Genomic DNA, 16,088 nt, shown 5'->3' on the forward strand with positions numbered 1-16,088 from the left:
TTCTACTGGGAGAAGCCAGAGTTTCTCACTTCAGCAGGTACGGTGACCACCTGGCCCAGAGTATCATCTCTTCCTCCTGTCTGGTCCCTGCTTCCCCTCTCCTGCCACCTCCCGTGCCTCCCTGCCCAGGCGCGGGCGGTAGGGTGGGGTGGGGTGGGAATCTGTTGTCACCAAGGAAGGGAATTGCCCCCAGGCCCAGAGAGTTTGGAGCCTGGGGTACTGTCACCAACAGCCCAGGACCCAGCAGCTCGGCCCTGCCCTAGAGTCTTCCTGCAGCAGGGCTCTCTTACCAGGGGCTGTGAATGTTTCCCCGGGGTGGGGCTAAGCCAGAGCCAGAGGTTTGCCCCTGGGGCATGGATTCCCCAGGTCACTCACAGGCTTTAGTGAAGGAGGCATGGAGGGGAGGATGGCTGGCTTTTCCCCTACAAGGAAAGGAGCCCCAGGGAAGGAATTCCTGCTCTGGGGACTGCCTCCCTCCCCCACATAAGAGCCAGCCATGGCAGAAGCTTTGCCAAGCTGACCTTGATCTCTGCCAGGGAGACTGATAGAACATCCAGCTCCACCTGTATTCCCCTCCTGCCTCAGGCTACGCTACATCTAGGCCTGCCAGGGAGACTGGTCTCCTCACAAGCCCCCTTGCACAGATGTCTAGATGTCCAGAGTCCCAACAGACCACACACAGGGTTAAAAACTATATACTGAAGCAGGCCAAGCTGAACCCTGGTGCCTCCCCAGGACACGATCCAGCCATGGGAAGCAGGATTAGGTTCATTTTTGCTGAGTCTGCAATCAAATCAGGAAGCCTCATTTCTTTGGCTTTGTGGTCTCAGCACCAAGCACTTAGGAGGTGCATTTGTGGAACCTCCTGTGTGGCCTCTAATTCTGGCATGGGTCTGTGCTTGTCACTCAATCCTACTGGCTGACTAGACCACCTTGCCTTGGTCTCTCCTGTTAGGAATCAGATTGACTGTCTCATCAGAATATTGTTGAATGAAGGAGAATCTCATACCCCAGGTAGTGAGAGGGCAGTGACCTCTGCATGGTACAGTCCTTGTCAGGACCTTTGTCCTCTGTGGCCAGGCTCCAGCTCTGAGCTGGCATTTTCGCTCTTTCGGATGCTGGTTGTAAACACTGTGGTTTCCTTCTCTGGGTCCTCTTCTCAAGGTTTTCCTCTGCATCTTGCTGGTCGGGAATTGCAGCAACACTTAAAATATTCCGGAGTGTGGGCCGGGCGCGGTGGCTCAAGCCTGTAATCTCAGCACTTTGGGAGGCCGAGACGGGCGGATCACGCGGTCAGGAGATCGAGACCATCCTGGCTAACACGGTGAAACCCCGTCTCTACTAAAAAATACAAAAAGCTAGCTGGGCGAGGTGGCGGGTGCCTGTAGTCCCAGCTACTCGGGAGGCTGAGGCAGGAGAATGGCGTAAACCCGGGAGGCGGAGATGGCAGTGAGCTGAGATCCAACCACTGCACTCCAGCCTGGGCGGCAGAGCGAGACTCCGTCTCAAAAAAAAAAAAAAATAAATAAAAAAAATAAAAAAAATAAAAAAAATAAAAAAAATCCCGAGTGTGAAAGTTCTTTCAGCAAACACTATTCATTCATTTATTCAATAAATACTTATTGAGCTTCTACTCCATGTGCCTGGCACTGTTCGAGTTGCTGAGCAGTTACCACAGTGCACAAAACAAGAAAATTCCTGTCTTCAGGGTTCCGATTCCAGTGAGGAAAGCCAGACAATAATGGTGGTAAATAGTGATTATAGGTTGTGTGTTCGACTGGAAATGTGCTTAGGAGAAAGATCGAGCTGGGGTGGGTGGGTGGTGTTGGTGTGTTAGATAGAGTGGAAGCAAAGGCTTAAAAGAAGTGGGTGAGTGAGCTGTGTCCGCATCTGGGAAGAGCTGGCCTGGCCTGAGGGCTCAGCCAGTGCAAAGGCCTGGAGGTCCCCGGGTGCCTGAATCGTTGGGGGAATGGCCAGGAGGCTGGTGTGGCTGAAGGGTAGCCGGTGGAGGGTAAGAGGAGGCAAGGACTCAGAGGTCAAGGGAGCAGGAGTTCGCACAGCGCCCTGAAGCATTCTGCCTTTTACACTGGCAGGGAAGCCTCTTCTGAGCAGAGGAGGAGTGCAATGGGGACCTGGAGCCCTCTGGATGCTGCATGGGCCAGGGACCCAGGAGCGGGTGGGTGGAGGGAGGGAGCCCAGAGAGGCCACTGCAAGGATCCAGGCAAGTGATGACAGTGGTAGGACCAGAGGGGTGGCAGCAGGGGTGGGTCGGGGGAAGTGCTGGCTCCTGGACATCCCTTGAAAGTAGGGCCGACAGCACTTGCTGACAATTATCCATTAGACATCACCATGGCACTGCTGTTCCCACGCCTGTCACATCAGGTCCCCACGTTTGTCCTAGCATCTGTCATCCCACACAGGGACGGCGCTTTCTGTGTGTGTGTCCGAGCCTCAGCTGTCTTGCCCACTTGGTTCCCACCACCCCCGAAGCCAACTGATGAAAGGCCACCTGAATTCTGCTCAGAATTGAGTTAAATGGCTACCAGTCATTATTCTGGAGGTCACAAGATTTGCAAGTTTCCCGATTCACTATTATAGAACCTAATATTGGCCTTTTGAAATGCAACCCTTTCATTTCAACCAAAAATCCTTTCAGGTTTTTGCATTTCTGACAACTGGATGGTCCGGCCTGGACCCTCGACTGTTAGCTCAGCCAGTCCTGTGGCCCCACCTGGAAGCAGATTCAGTGCACAGGAGCCTTTCCCACAACCCTATGACTGCATCCCCAGCCAGTCAGCAGCACCCATTCCTCAAGCCACCCCCTACCAAACTACCCTGGTGAAACCCCAGCCTCCACATTTTCAGGGAGAGTGATTTGAGTAGCAGCTCCGTCTCCCAGGTGGCATGGCCAGCCTCACATCAGTTAAACTCTTTATTGCAATGCCTCAGTGAATTGGTTTTGTCTGTGCAGTGGGCAGGAAGACCCCATCAGGTGATTACAAACCATGAAGGAAGGTCAAGGTGAGAGCTGAAGCCAGCTGAACTTCCTGGGTGGAGTGGGGACTTCCAGAACTTTTCTGTTTAGCTAGATGATTGTAAAAACACACCAATCAGCGCTCTGTGTCTAGCTAAAGGTTTGTAGACGCACCAATCAGCACTCTGTAAAAAATGTATCAATCAGCCCTCTGTGTCTAGCTAAAGATTTGTAAACACACCAATCAGCACTCTGTAAAGCGGACCAATCAGCACTGTGTAAAGTGGACCAATCAGCACGCTCTAAAATGGACCAATCAGCACTCTGTAAAATGGACCAATCGGCACTCTGTAAAATGGACCAATCAGCAGGATGTGGGTGGGGCCAAATAAGGGAATAACAGCTGGCTACCTGAGTCAGCAGAGGTAACCGGTTGGGTCCCCTTCCAGTTTGTGGAAGCTTTGTTCTTTTACTCTTCATAGTAAATCTTGGGGCTGCTCACTTTTTGGGTCTGCTGTAACGTTCACCCTAAAGGTCTGTGGCTTCACTCTTGAAGTCAGCGAGACCACGAACCCATCGGGAGGAACGAACAACTCCGGTGGCGCCACCTTTAAGAACTGTAACGCTCACTGCGAAGGTCTGCGGCTTCACTCCTTTAGTCAGCCAGACCATGAACCCACGGGAAGGAAGAAACTCCGGACACATCTGAACATCTGAAGGAACAAACTCCAGACACACCATCTTTAAGAACTGTAACACTTGAGAGTCCGAGGCTTCATTCTTGAAGTCAGCGAGACCAAGATCCCACCAGAAGGAACCAATTCCGGACACAAAGGTTTTCTGATTATCATTCTGATTCTTACCAGCCTCCCAACTTAACAACAACAACAAAAACACCAGTATGCACAATTTTGCAAGGCAAAGTGGGAAGAAAAAATAATTCAATACTCTTTGGCCCAGTAAAATTGCTTCGAAAACCAAGGAGAAAAAGGCCAGCGGTAGAAAGTGGTTCACTATAGCATTATTTGCCAATGCAGAGATAAAATGAATCTCAAAATGGGAAACATAAATTGTCCTGTGGAGCTCTACAGGAGAAATCAATCTAAGACATCATTGCTCACTCACCCAACATTTTTTGAATGCTAACTCTATGGCAGGCCCTGGCATCTGTGTGGTGGAAACACAAATCAACAAGACTCAGGCCCACCTGCAAAAAGGTCACCGAATTGTCAGAGTTAGGCTACAGCAGCACAACTGTCTTGCAAAATGCTGCTGGGGAGGTGCGGAGAGAGAAGAGCCAGGAACGGAGGCGCAGTCTGGGAAAGCTCCCAGCAGGGGTCTGATTGATGGGTGGTGAAGAACTAATGAAATTCACCAAGAGGAACAGGTGTGTAGGGGGGCGGGCAGGAAAGGAGGGGAAAAGCAACAAAGAGCAACAAGATGTGAAGTGGGAAAAAGGCAAAGAACAAACAGTTCCAACCTATAATGACAACCTTGCAAAATACTGTCAATCTAAATCCATCAGAGGAGTGGCTAACTCAGCTCTAGCACATCTGTACCATGGAGCCATTGAGGGAAGAATGCATAGTTCTATAGGAGCTCATGTGAATTGATCTCCAGAGTATATTAAAAGAGGAAAGTAAAGGACAGTGTGACTAGAATAAGCGTATGTGTTTGTGATGGATGTCTTTTTTTTTTTTTTTTTTCTTCTTGAGATGGAGTTTTGCTCTTGTTGCCCAGGCTGAAGTGCAGTGGTGCAATTTCTGCTCACCGCAATCTCCGCCTCCTGGGTTCAAGCGATTCTCTTGCCTCAGCCTTCCGAGTAGCTGAGATTGCAGGCATGCGCCACCAGGCCTGGCTAATTTTGTATTTTTAGTAGAGACAGGGTTTCTGCATGTTGGTCAGGCTGGTCTCAAACTCCTGACCTCAGGTGATCCGCCCGCCTTGACCTCCCAAAGTTCTGGGATCACAGGCGTGAGCCACTGCGCCCGGCCTGTGTTGGGTGTCTCTTTCTTAGTTATATTTACATCCTTCTGTGTTTCTGAAAGTACACACAAAAACAAGATGATGTTTGCTCCTGAAGGAATCAGATGGGGTTAGATGAATAATTATGTTTACCCTTTGGAACCACTTATTCTTCTAGAATTTTAATTGTGCATATATTTCACCTGCTGAAATTGATCCACAGTTCTTGAAACTTTTGTTCTTTGTTTAGTTCCCTTTCTTTTTTCTCTTTGCGTTTAGGTTTGGTATGTTTCTGTTCACCTACATCCAAGGACACTGATGCTTTCCTTGGTTGTGTTCAGTCTACAGGTGAGACTTATCAAACGTATCTTCATCTCTGTTACAGTGTTTTTCATTCCCAGCATTTTCTTTTTATTCCTTTTTAGAGTTTTTATCCCTCTGCTTGCATTACTCATCTGTTCTTGTCTGTTGTCTACATTTTCCACTGGAGGCCTTCACATATTAATCACACTTCTTTTAAATTTCCTATCTGGTAATTCCAACGTCTTTGTTGAGTCTGGTTCTAATGCTTGTTCTTCAGACTGTGTTTTCCGCTTGCCTTTTAGCTTGCCTTGTAACATTTTGGTCAAAATAGGGCATATTGTGTCAGAAAATGTGAACTAAGGCATATAGGCCTTTAGAGTGAGGTTTTTATGTTAATTTAGCTCGCAGTTGGGCTGTGTTTAATTTCTGCTGTAACTGTAGCTGCCAGAGGCTTCACATCCTTCTTGGTTCTCTCTTCTCTGTTGTCTTTGGGCTTTGCTGGATACCCTGCCCGTTTTAAGTCTGTATCTTGCAGCTCTTTTGGATGTAATTGACAATTATTATCCTGAAGCACTGTTAGTATGCTGGTAAGCTGTGGCAGAGGGGAAGTGTTCTAAAATCTCGTGATCAAATTTCAGTCTTTCTTTCTTTTTTTTTTTTTTTTTTGTGAGAAGGAGTCTTGCTGTGTCACCCAGGCTGGAGTGCAGTGGCGAGATCTCAGCTCACTGCAACCTCTGTCTCCTGGGTTCAAGCCATTCTCCTGCCTCAGCCTCCCTAATAGCTAGGACTACAGGTGCCTGCCACCATGCCTGGCTAATGTTTTGTATTTTTAGTAGAAATGGGGTTTCACCATGTTATCCAGGATGGTCTCAATCTCCTGACCTAGTGATCTGCCCGCCTCAGCCTCCCAAAGTGCTGGGATGACAGGCGTGAGCCACTGTACCCGGACCCTCATATCTCAGTCTTTTAGTGGGCCTGTGTGCCTAGGCTGTGACCTTCACACGTGTTTCTCCCTCTACTCTTTTAGGTGAGACAGAGAGCGGCCCTTCTTCCAGGTGGAATAAGACTCTGAATGGCCCCTGGAGAGTAAGCCTTTGCCATACACGATGCTCCGGGCTATTTTACAATGGTTACTCTTCTCCTTCCCCTGCCGAAGCAAAGAGGAAATCTTTCCTGGCTCTTCACCATTAGAACCTGGTAAAGTAAAACCCACTGTAAGACTGTGACCCAGAGGAGCTTCTCACTCCCATGCTAGTCCACTCTTGGCCTTTAGCAATTCATCAGAATTACTGTTTGAAAATTTCTACAACCTTATGGCTCCAGCAGCTTCTGTTCCAGGGAAGCAGATCTCGGGTGTGACTCTGTATTCATCTGTCTCTACAGATTTCAGGCAGCGGGTACAGTTTGTCCTGAGATTTCAGTTCTTTAATGGGCTCAAGAAAAGTCACTGGTTTTCTTCGGTTTGCTGAGCCTCTTCCTTGTTGCATGGATGGGAGTGATGACTTCCAGGCTCTTTACACAGTGAAGCTAAGGTTGAAATTCTGTTTTGTAGTTTTCAGCATACATATCCTGGACATGTTATATTAGATTTCTACCTAAGAGTTTTGTTCGTTTTGTTTTTTAAACTCTTGTAAATGGCATTGTCTTTAAATTTTCATTGTCTAATTGTTCACTGCCAGTATGTAGAAATAAATTTGATTTTTGTATGTTGATCTTGTATCCTATAACTGTGCTAAGCTCACTCATTAGTTCCAAGAGTTTTTGTAGCTTCCTTGTAATTTTTATTTTCTTTTTCATTTCTTTCTTTTTTTTTTTTTGAGACAGGGTATCACTCTGTTGCCCAGTCTGGAGTTTGGAGTACAGTGGTGCCCTCACAGCTCACTGTAGCCTCGACCTTCTAGGCTCAACCGATCCTCCCATCTCAGCCTCCCCAGTAGCTGGGACTACGGACATGCACCATCATGCTCTTTTAATTTTTTGTAGAGATGGGGTCTCACTATGTTGCCCAAGCTGGTCTTGAACTCCTGGGCTCAAGCAATCCTCCTGCCTTAGCCTCCCAAAGTGCTGGTATTAGAGGTGCGAGCCACCACTCCCAGTAACTTTATTTTCTATGTAGAAAAATCACTAAGAGGCCAGGCATGTGGTTCATGCCTGTAATCCCAGCACTTTGGGAAGCTGAGGTAGGAAGACTGCTTGAACCCAGGAGTTTGAGACCAGCCTGAGTAACATAGTAAGACCCCATTCCTACAAAAAATTTAAAAATTAATTGAATGTGGTGGTGTGTACTGTAGTCCCAGCTACTTGGGAGGATCACTTGAGTCTAGAAGGTTGAGGCTACAGTAAGCTGTGATGGCACCATTGTACTCTAGCCTGGGTGACACAGTGAGATCCTGTCTCAAAGAAAAGAAAAGAAAAATCAAGTAATCTGTGAATGGGTCCAATTTTATTTCTTCCTTCCCAACATCTGTGACTCATATTTATTTCCTTGTCTTATTGTACTGTCTGGGACTTCCAGTATAAAGTTGAATAGAAGTGGTGAGAGGGGCATTCTTGCTTTATTCTGGATCTTAGGGGGAAAGCTTTCAGTCTCCCTAAACCTTATGTGTGATGTCAGTTGTACGTTTTTTTGTAGATGTCCATTTATCAGGTTGAGGAAACTGCACATTTTAGTTGTGAATGGATATTGCATTTTGTCAAATTCGTTTTCTGCATAAATTGGTATGATCATGTGGTTTCTCTTCCTTTATTCCTGATGTCTCAGTTTTCCTACTGGTATGATTCCCTTCTGTCTGAAGAAATTCCTTAAGCAATTCTCTTAGACTTTATCTCATGTCTTTATCTCATCTTAATTTCTGAGGGATATTTTTGCTGGGTATAGAATTCAAGATTGACAGTTTTTTCTTTCAGCACTTTAAGTATGATGAGACTCTGGTGTCATAACAACTCTGGTTGCATATATTGAATGTAACCCCATTTCTTCATGTGTAGAATCCATAAAGTAAGAGTAAGGTCATAGGGCTAGCAAAGAAAATATTTCTGTTCCCACCCTTATACTTTAAGAAATGTTTCCATTTGGTGACTTTCTGCTACATATAAGAGATCTGGACTCAATGTAACTTAATATAAACTAAAATGTAAAGTAGGTTTCTGAGGACTACATTTTGAAAAATGTTCAGGGCTCTGGCTCCATTTTTCTATTCATCTGTAGGTTCTACCCTCCTCTGGCTTAGCTTGTTGGTCTCAAGATGGTTGCTGGTGGCAAATGCATCCTCACCCAAGTCCAGTAGGATAGAACAAAACTCTCTTTACCCTCCTAATTGCCTTCAGCCTGGTTGGGTCACATACACACCCCTGGACCAATCATAGTTGACAAGAAAATGACATGCACTGATTGGCTTGAACCTGGGTACTTGAACCAATCAATGGCAAGGTGGACTGTCAGTCTAATAGACCCTCTCCTAGAGCTAACCCCCCCCCCCGCATGGGACAGGTGGAGTAAATCCCTTGGACAAAAACAAGATCTGCTAGTAAGAAGGAAGCAAGGATCTGCTAGTAAGGTGGAAATGTATAGTGGGTTGGTGTGACAGAGATTATGTGTGTTTACCACACTGTTTTCTTCTTTCTGGGTAGCCAAGAAGACTACATTTCCCAGTTAGGCTGGGTCCCTGTGATTGAGATCTGACCAAGAGGGATGGGGAGAAGTGATGTAAACCTCTTCTGCGCATCGCTTTTAAAAACATCTTGTGTTCTTTTCCAGTACTTTCTTTCTGTGGAGTAAGAGAGTTCTTACTCTTCCACAGTTAAGTTGGCATAGGTTCAGTATGGGGGAAGATTATCTGAGCTGCATGGAACTGAGATATGAGTGAGAAATAAACTTTTATGACATTAAGCCTCTGAGATTTAGGAGTTTATTTATGGCTGTAGCAAAGCACCGCCTATCTGGATCAATACAGTACAGCAGTGGTTTTCAAAATGTAGTACTCAAACCAGCTGCATCAGGCCTTACCTGGGACCTTTTAGATGCAAATCCTCTTATTCCCACCAGAGACAATTGAAATGGAATCTCTGGGGTTGGGGCCTGGCACTCTGTAAGCCCTGCAGGCGATTCTGAAACATGCTAAAGTTTGAGAACCACTAATTTAGGGAATCAATAGTGTCAGGAATCACTTTCTGGTCTTCTCAGGTGCCATGGAGTGGGTGCCGTGTTCCTCCTCTCTTCTTCCTGCTGCTGAGCCCGATGCTGGTTGTTGCAGAACCTGGAAGCGTGACTGCTTCAGCTGCTGTGCTGTTTTTGCCCCTACCACAAATCCCTGTGCCCGTATGGCTATGACGTCCTTTACTTCTTCTCCAGCTGCAGCTGCTGCAGCCCACATTCAAACTGCTGTCCCCTTTGCTGGCTCTGATGTGCTTCTCCAGTGAGCCTATATGGCCAAGGTCCCCTCCCCACCACCAGCAGTAGCTGTTACGTAACTGACTTGAACCCATCCCTCCCCCTTCTATAAAAATTGTAACTAATAACCTGTGAGTCCACCCTGAGGTCCTATAATTCCAGTCTACAGGAGAGAAGTCTGATGTTTTTTATTGCTCTGGAAAGGCTTTTGGAAGGTAAGATAATTAGTTTTATTAGGAAATATTACAAGTAATTAGAGAAATTTAAAAATTATGTTTGGCATCTGCAGGAGTCCTGAGACTCCAAGCTGGGAGGAGTACTGGATCCAGTCTTATCCATCCTCAACTCCAAGATGAAACCACTGAGGTACAGGGGGTGTGTGGGCCTCCCACTTCCTCTAAACTTAGCACCAGTGACTTTCATAGTGTTTGACCTTTAATGATCAACATGCTATCTTTTCTTAATGATGTGGTAAGTTTAGGCAATTATAAACATTCTTTTATTTATTGTTATGGTAAGAATATGCATAACATAAAATTTACCATTTTAACCGTTTAAAAAATATATTTTTTGCCAGGCACGATGGCTCATACCTGTAATCCCAGCACTTTCAGAGGCTGAAGCTAGCGGATTGCTTGAGCTCAGGAGTTCAAGACCAGCCTGAGCAACATGGCAAAACCCTGTCTCTACAAAAAATACAAAAATTAACCAGGCATGGGGGTGCACCCCTGCGGTCCCAGCTACTCAAGAGGCTGAGGTAGGAGGATTGCACCACTGCACTTCAGCCTGGGAAAGAGAGCAAGACCCTGTCTTAGAAAAAAAAAAATTAATGTATTTAATTAATTGATTGATTGTAGAAACAGGTCTTACTTTGTTGCCCAGCTTGGTCTTCAACCCCTGGGCTCAATGATTCTTCCACCTCAGCCTCCCAAAGTGCTGGGATTACAGGCATAAGCCAATATGCTCGGCCTTTTTAAAGAGAAGAGTTCTGTCTATGTTGCTCAGGCTGGCCTCGAACTCCTTGGCTCAAGCAATCCTCCTATCTCAGCCTCCAGAGTAGCTGGGACTACAGGCATGCCCCACTGCACCCAGCTCATTTTAACCATTTTTATGTGTACAGTTCAGTGGCATTAAGTATATTCACGGTATTGTACAACCATCATCGTCATCCATCTCCAGAACTTTTTTATCTTCCCAAACTACAATTCCGTACTCATGAAACACCAACTCACTATTCCCGGCTCTCCCCAGCCCCTGGTGACCACTATTCTAACTTTCTGTCTCTATGAATCGGACTACTCTGGGTACACAAATAATGGAATCATACAATATTTGTTCTTTCGTGACTGGCTTATTTCACTTAGCATAATGTCGTCAAAGTTCATCTGTGTTGCAGCATGGGTCGGAATTTCTGTTTTTAGGCTGAATCGTGTTCCATTGTATGCAGAGACCACATTTTGTTTATCCATATTCATCTCTCAGTGGATACCTGGGTTGCTTCTACCTTTTGGCGATTGTGAATAGTGTTGCTATGAATATAGGTGTACAAATATCCTTTTGGCTTTTAGTTTTTTTTTAATATATATACCCAGCAGTGGAGTTGCCGGATCATATGGTACTTGTATATTTACTTTTTTGAGGAAACACCCTATTTACTATCTGTCTTTTTAATGGTAGCCGTAATAGTGGGTATGAAGTTGTATCTCATTGTGGCTTTAATTTGCATTTCTCCATTGGCAAAGGGTTTTTAATTTTATCCAGAATTTTTATCTAAGAGTCTTACAGTTTTAGCTCTTACATTTTGGACTTTGATCGATTTTGGGGTAATTTTTGTATATTGTAAGGTAGAGTCTCAACTTCAGTCTTCTGCAAGTAGATAGCAAGTTGCCCTAGAACATTTATTGAAAAGACTATTCTTCATTGAGTTACTCTGGTACCATTGTCAAAAACAAATGGCCTTAGATGTAAGGGTTTATTTCTGGACTGTCAATTCAATTCCATCGATCTATATGTCCGTCCTTATGCCAGCACCACACTGCCTTGATTTCTGTGCCTTTGTCTATTCTGGCTTACCTGAATTTCCATGTGAATTTTAGGATCAACTTTTCAATTTCTACAAAGAATCCAGCTTGAAATTTGATAGAGATCATTGAATCCATAGATGAATTGAGGGAGTCCTGATTATTTAGCAGAGTCCAGTTTATGTTGTGGTTGAAGCAGGCACAGAAAGAATAAGGAAGACTTCCCTGAGTCTCAGAGGTGACTCCTGAGACACCTCTGTTAAATAGACATTTCTATTTGAAGCACAAAGAGAAGTTAGTTAGGAGAAGGGCAGAGGAAGAGAGGAACATTCAAGCCTGATGAATAAGATTGTACGGAGCCTGGGGTGGGTGAGATGCAGAGTGAGACTAAGAGATGATGGACATAGAAAGAGGTGAGGAACAGAGAGACAGACCAGGGGACCCTACATGCAGGGAGAGATTTACGGGGGTGGTGGGAAAGAGGAAGAGAGGGAGAGATGGGAGGGAGATAGAAGAGGGATAAGGGAGACGAGAGGCGGGGCAGAGAGAGGCCTAGTCCATTTGCATTGCTATCAAGGAAGACCTGAGGCTGGGTAATTTAAATAGAAAAAAGGTTAATTTGGCTCACAGCATTTCAGGCTGTATAAGAAGCAGGGCACCAGCATCTGCTTCTGGCAAGGGCCTCAGGCTACTTCCACTCATGGCAGAAGGGGAAGGGGAGCCGCTGAGTACAGATCACCTGGTGAGAAAGGAACACAGGCCCTTCAACAACCAGTTCTCAGGAACTAAGATCAAACACTCCCTCCCTCCAGTGAGGATGGCACCAAGCCGTTCATGAGGGATTTGCTCCCTGATCCAAACACCTCCTACCAGGCCCCACCTCCAACACAGGAGGTCAGATTGAACATGAGCCTTGGTAGGGGCCAAACAAACCACATCCAAACTGTAGCACACAGAGAGGGAGTGGGGGAAAGAATGGGGCTGAGGCCTTACGGAAATGCAAGTAGCTCGGTGCTGTGGAGTAAGTGGCAAGAGATGAAGCAAAAACTGGATCCTGAAGGACTTCTGAAAACAGATGAAGTCATTTTCCCAGTTTCTGGAGTCAGGACTCCATTTGTCACCCTGTCTCCATGTGCGCCCACTCTAACAGGGGAGCCTGACACCTCAGTTAACAGTGTCCGCTCAGACCTCCTAATGGTCCTCAAAATATGTGTGCATTCACTTTTCCCCAGAGAACGGTTACCTGAGTAAGTGGTCACAAGTCCCTTTAGGGGAGGGCTGAGGGCAACACTGCCATGTATGCTGGCCGTGGGCTTGCCAGGCTCCTTCCTCCTGGGGACCCAGCCTCCTTTTCGGTTGAATTCTGGGTCTAAAAACTGGCCCCAGGTTGGAACTGAGCAAGGGATTGTGCTTATTCTTGGGACAATTGCCTTGAGCCTCCAGCTCATCCCTCCTTCGTTTCCTGTGATGGTATCAGCTGCCCATCTATTTTGCCCTGGGCCATTGTGCACTATTAACCAGCTCTGTGGGTCAAGCCCTCTTGGCTGCCACTCCAACTGCTGTTCATTATGATAATTGTCTCCACCTGGCTTCTGGTGAGCACGTGCCACCACTACCTGGCCTCTATTGTTTTGGGGTCCTGTCATCTCCACTGCTATCACTGAGCCTAGTACTTTTTTTTTTTTTTTGAGAAGGAGTCTTTCTCTGTTGCCCAGGCTGGAGTGCAGGGGCATGAACTCGGCTCACCGCAGCCTCCGCCTCCTGGGTTCAAGTGATTCTTGGGTCTCAGCCTCCTGAGTAGCTGGGACTATAGGTGTGGGCCATCACTCCTGGGTAGTTTTTGTATTTTTAGTAGAAACAAAATTAAACCATGTTGACCAGGCTAGTCTCAAACTCCTGACCTCAAGTGATCTGCCCGCCTCGGCCTCCCAAAGTACTGGGATTATACGCATGAGCCACCATGCCTGGCCTGGGCCTAGTTCTTACTGGCCTCTTCCTCCTGTCAGTGCCTGCTATAGAGGAGAGCCGTCGCTGAATTTTTATTGATGCCAATGCCCCTCTTACTAGCCCATTCTTTATGGTCTTTGCAGACGGTGTATCTTCCAGGCTGTCGCATGGAACATAATCCCCTGGTGGATCTTTTTGTCCTGTCTTTGGAGTCAGACTGAAATATTGACCCTTCCTGGGTCTCAAGCCTGCTGGCTTTCGGATTCCACGACACCATTGGCCCTTGGATCTCCAGCTTGCTGACTGTGGATCTTAGGACTTGACAGCTACCATGGTCACATGAGCCAATTCTTTATAATCAGCTGGTCTCTCTCTCCATATACATATTCTCTCCCACAAACACACCCACACATCCTATTGGTTCTGTTTCTCTGGAGAACCCTGGCTAATACGGATCCAGCTCTTTGAGCATTTCAATCCCTTCTTCTGTGGTCTTCAATGACAGTTGCAACTTCACCTAGCGTGGGCCACCACTTTTCCCATGCTTTTGGGAACCACCCTAGGGTAGACTTTGCACCATCTCCTGGTGTTCTTTGCCAGGGTGTTAACTCCTGGGTCTTGGGAGTGTGCTCAGAAATCAGTCAGCTCTCCTGAGTGCAATCTTATGTTCTTGGTCATAAGCTCCCTTGATCAAGCATCCTCTGAATCCAGTCCTACATGTGTCCCCGACTCCTGCAGACACATGGTCTCCAGGTCTTAGAGTCTTTGGGGGTGCAGTCCCTTTTCTTCCTGCCTAGGCCCAGTATGTCACCTAGTTAGAGGCCTAGTGGCCAGTAGAGGAGGTGGGGACAGATCCTGAGGACAGCATCTGTTGTCTTGGGGAGAAGTCTGTCTATTATTTTCTTTTTTTTTTTTTTGAGACGGAGTTTCACTTTTGTTACCCAGGCTGGAGTGCAGTGGTGTGATCTCAGCTCACTGCAACCTTTCCCTCCTGGGTCCAAGCAGTTATCCTGCCTCCACCTCCTGAATAGCTGGGATTACATGCATGTGCCACCATGCCCAGATAATTTTGTATTTTTAGTAGAAAGGGTTTCACTGTGTTGGCGAGGCTGATCTTGAACTCCTGACCTTGTGATCCGCCTGCCTTGGCCTCCCAAAGTGCTGGGATTACAGGCATAAGCCACTGTGCCTGGCCATCTCCATTATTTTCAAGCAAGGTGGGGAGTGTTGGTTCTTAATAAGGAGGACTGGGCTACTTCTGCTGATTCAGAGCTTCTTCAGGAGTCCTGGACTGCATTTCCCCATCCTGTGTCAGGGACCCATTTTTTCTTAACTAGTGCCTGACTTTGGCATTCAGATCTAGCTTGATTGAACACTTAATCTTCTCTAGAGCTTGGCCACTCTATGACATCTGGGTCTGGTCCTAGGCTCCCTGCTTCTTGCCAAGTTGGTGAGAGCCTCTTTTGTATTTTTGGGAGGTTCTTTGACTTTGTTTGTGGACTTTAGTTGCCTATTGATCCAGCAACTTTTCATGATCTTTCCCTAAGGCATCAACTGCAATACGCAGTAACCATCTGTAGTGGGCTGAATGGTGGTGCCCCAAGAGATGTCTACCCAAAGCCTCAGCATGTGATCTTACTTGGAAAGGGGGTCTTTGCAGATGTAATTAAGTTATGAAACTCAAGTTCATCCTGGATTAGAGTATGCCCTGAATCCAATTATTGGTGTCATTATAAGAGAAAGGGGAGAGAGATTTGAGACAGAGACACAGAGACAAGACACGAAGACAGAGGCAGAGACTGGAGATTGAAGCCCCAAGGGTTGCCAGCAGCCACGAGGAGAGGCATAGAACTGATTCCCCTTCAGAGCACCCAAAGGAACTAAACCTGCTGACACCTTGACCTTGGACTTAATGGCCTCCAGAACGTATTTCCATTGCTTTAAGCTGCCAAGTTTATGTTAATTTGTTACAGCAACCTTAGAAATCTGACACTCCCTCCAACCCCATTGCTTTTTTTTTTGAGATGGAGTCTTGCTTTGTCGCCCAGGCTGGAGTGCAATGGCATGATCTTGGCTCAGTTCAAGCTCCCCCTCCCGGGTTCAAGCAATTCTTCTGCCTCAGCCTCCTGAGTAGCTGGGACTACAGGTGTGCACTATCATGCCCGGCTCATTTTTGTGTTTTTAGTAGAGATGGTTTTTCACCATATTGGCCAGGCTGGTCTCGAACTCCTGACCTTGTGATTCACCCGCCTTGGTGTCCCAAAGCGTTGGGATTACAGGCGTGAGCCACCGCGCCCAGCCCTGATACAAATCTTTAAGAAAGAAAGAAGCTAAGATGGAGAGCAACTATGGGCCAGGCACTTTAGGAAATTTCTTGTTGGTTAACTTACAACAACTCTAAAAGCCCTTCATTACTTTTTCTAATTTTAGAAAGGAAGAAACTAAAGCTCAGAGGAATGAAGTATTTTGCCTTAAGTCAACAGTGTTA

Source organism: Rhinopithecus roxellana, chromosome 1 (assembly GCF_007565055.1).
Source record: "Rhinopithecus roxellana isolate Shanxi Qingling chromosome 1, ASM756505v1, whole genome shotgun sequence".
In the NCBI taxonomy this organism is placed as follows: Eukaryota; Metazoa; Chordata; class Mammalia; order Primates; family Cercopithecidae; genus Rhinopithecus; species Rhinopithecus roxellana.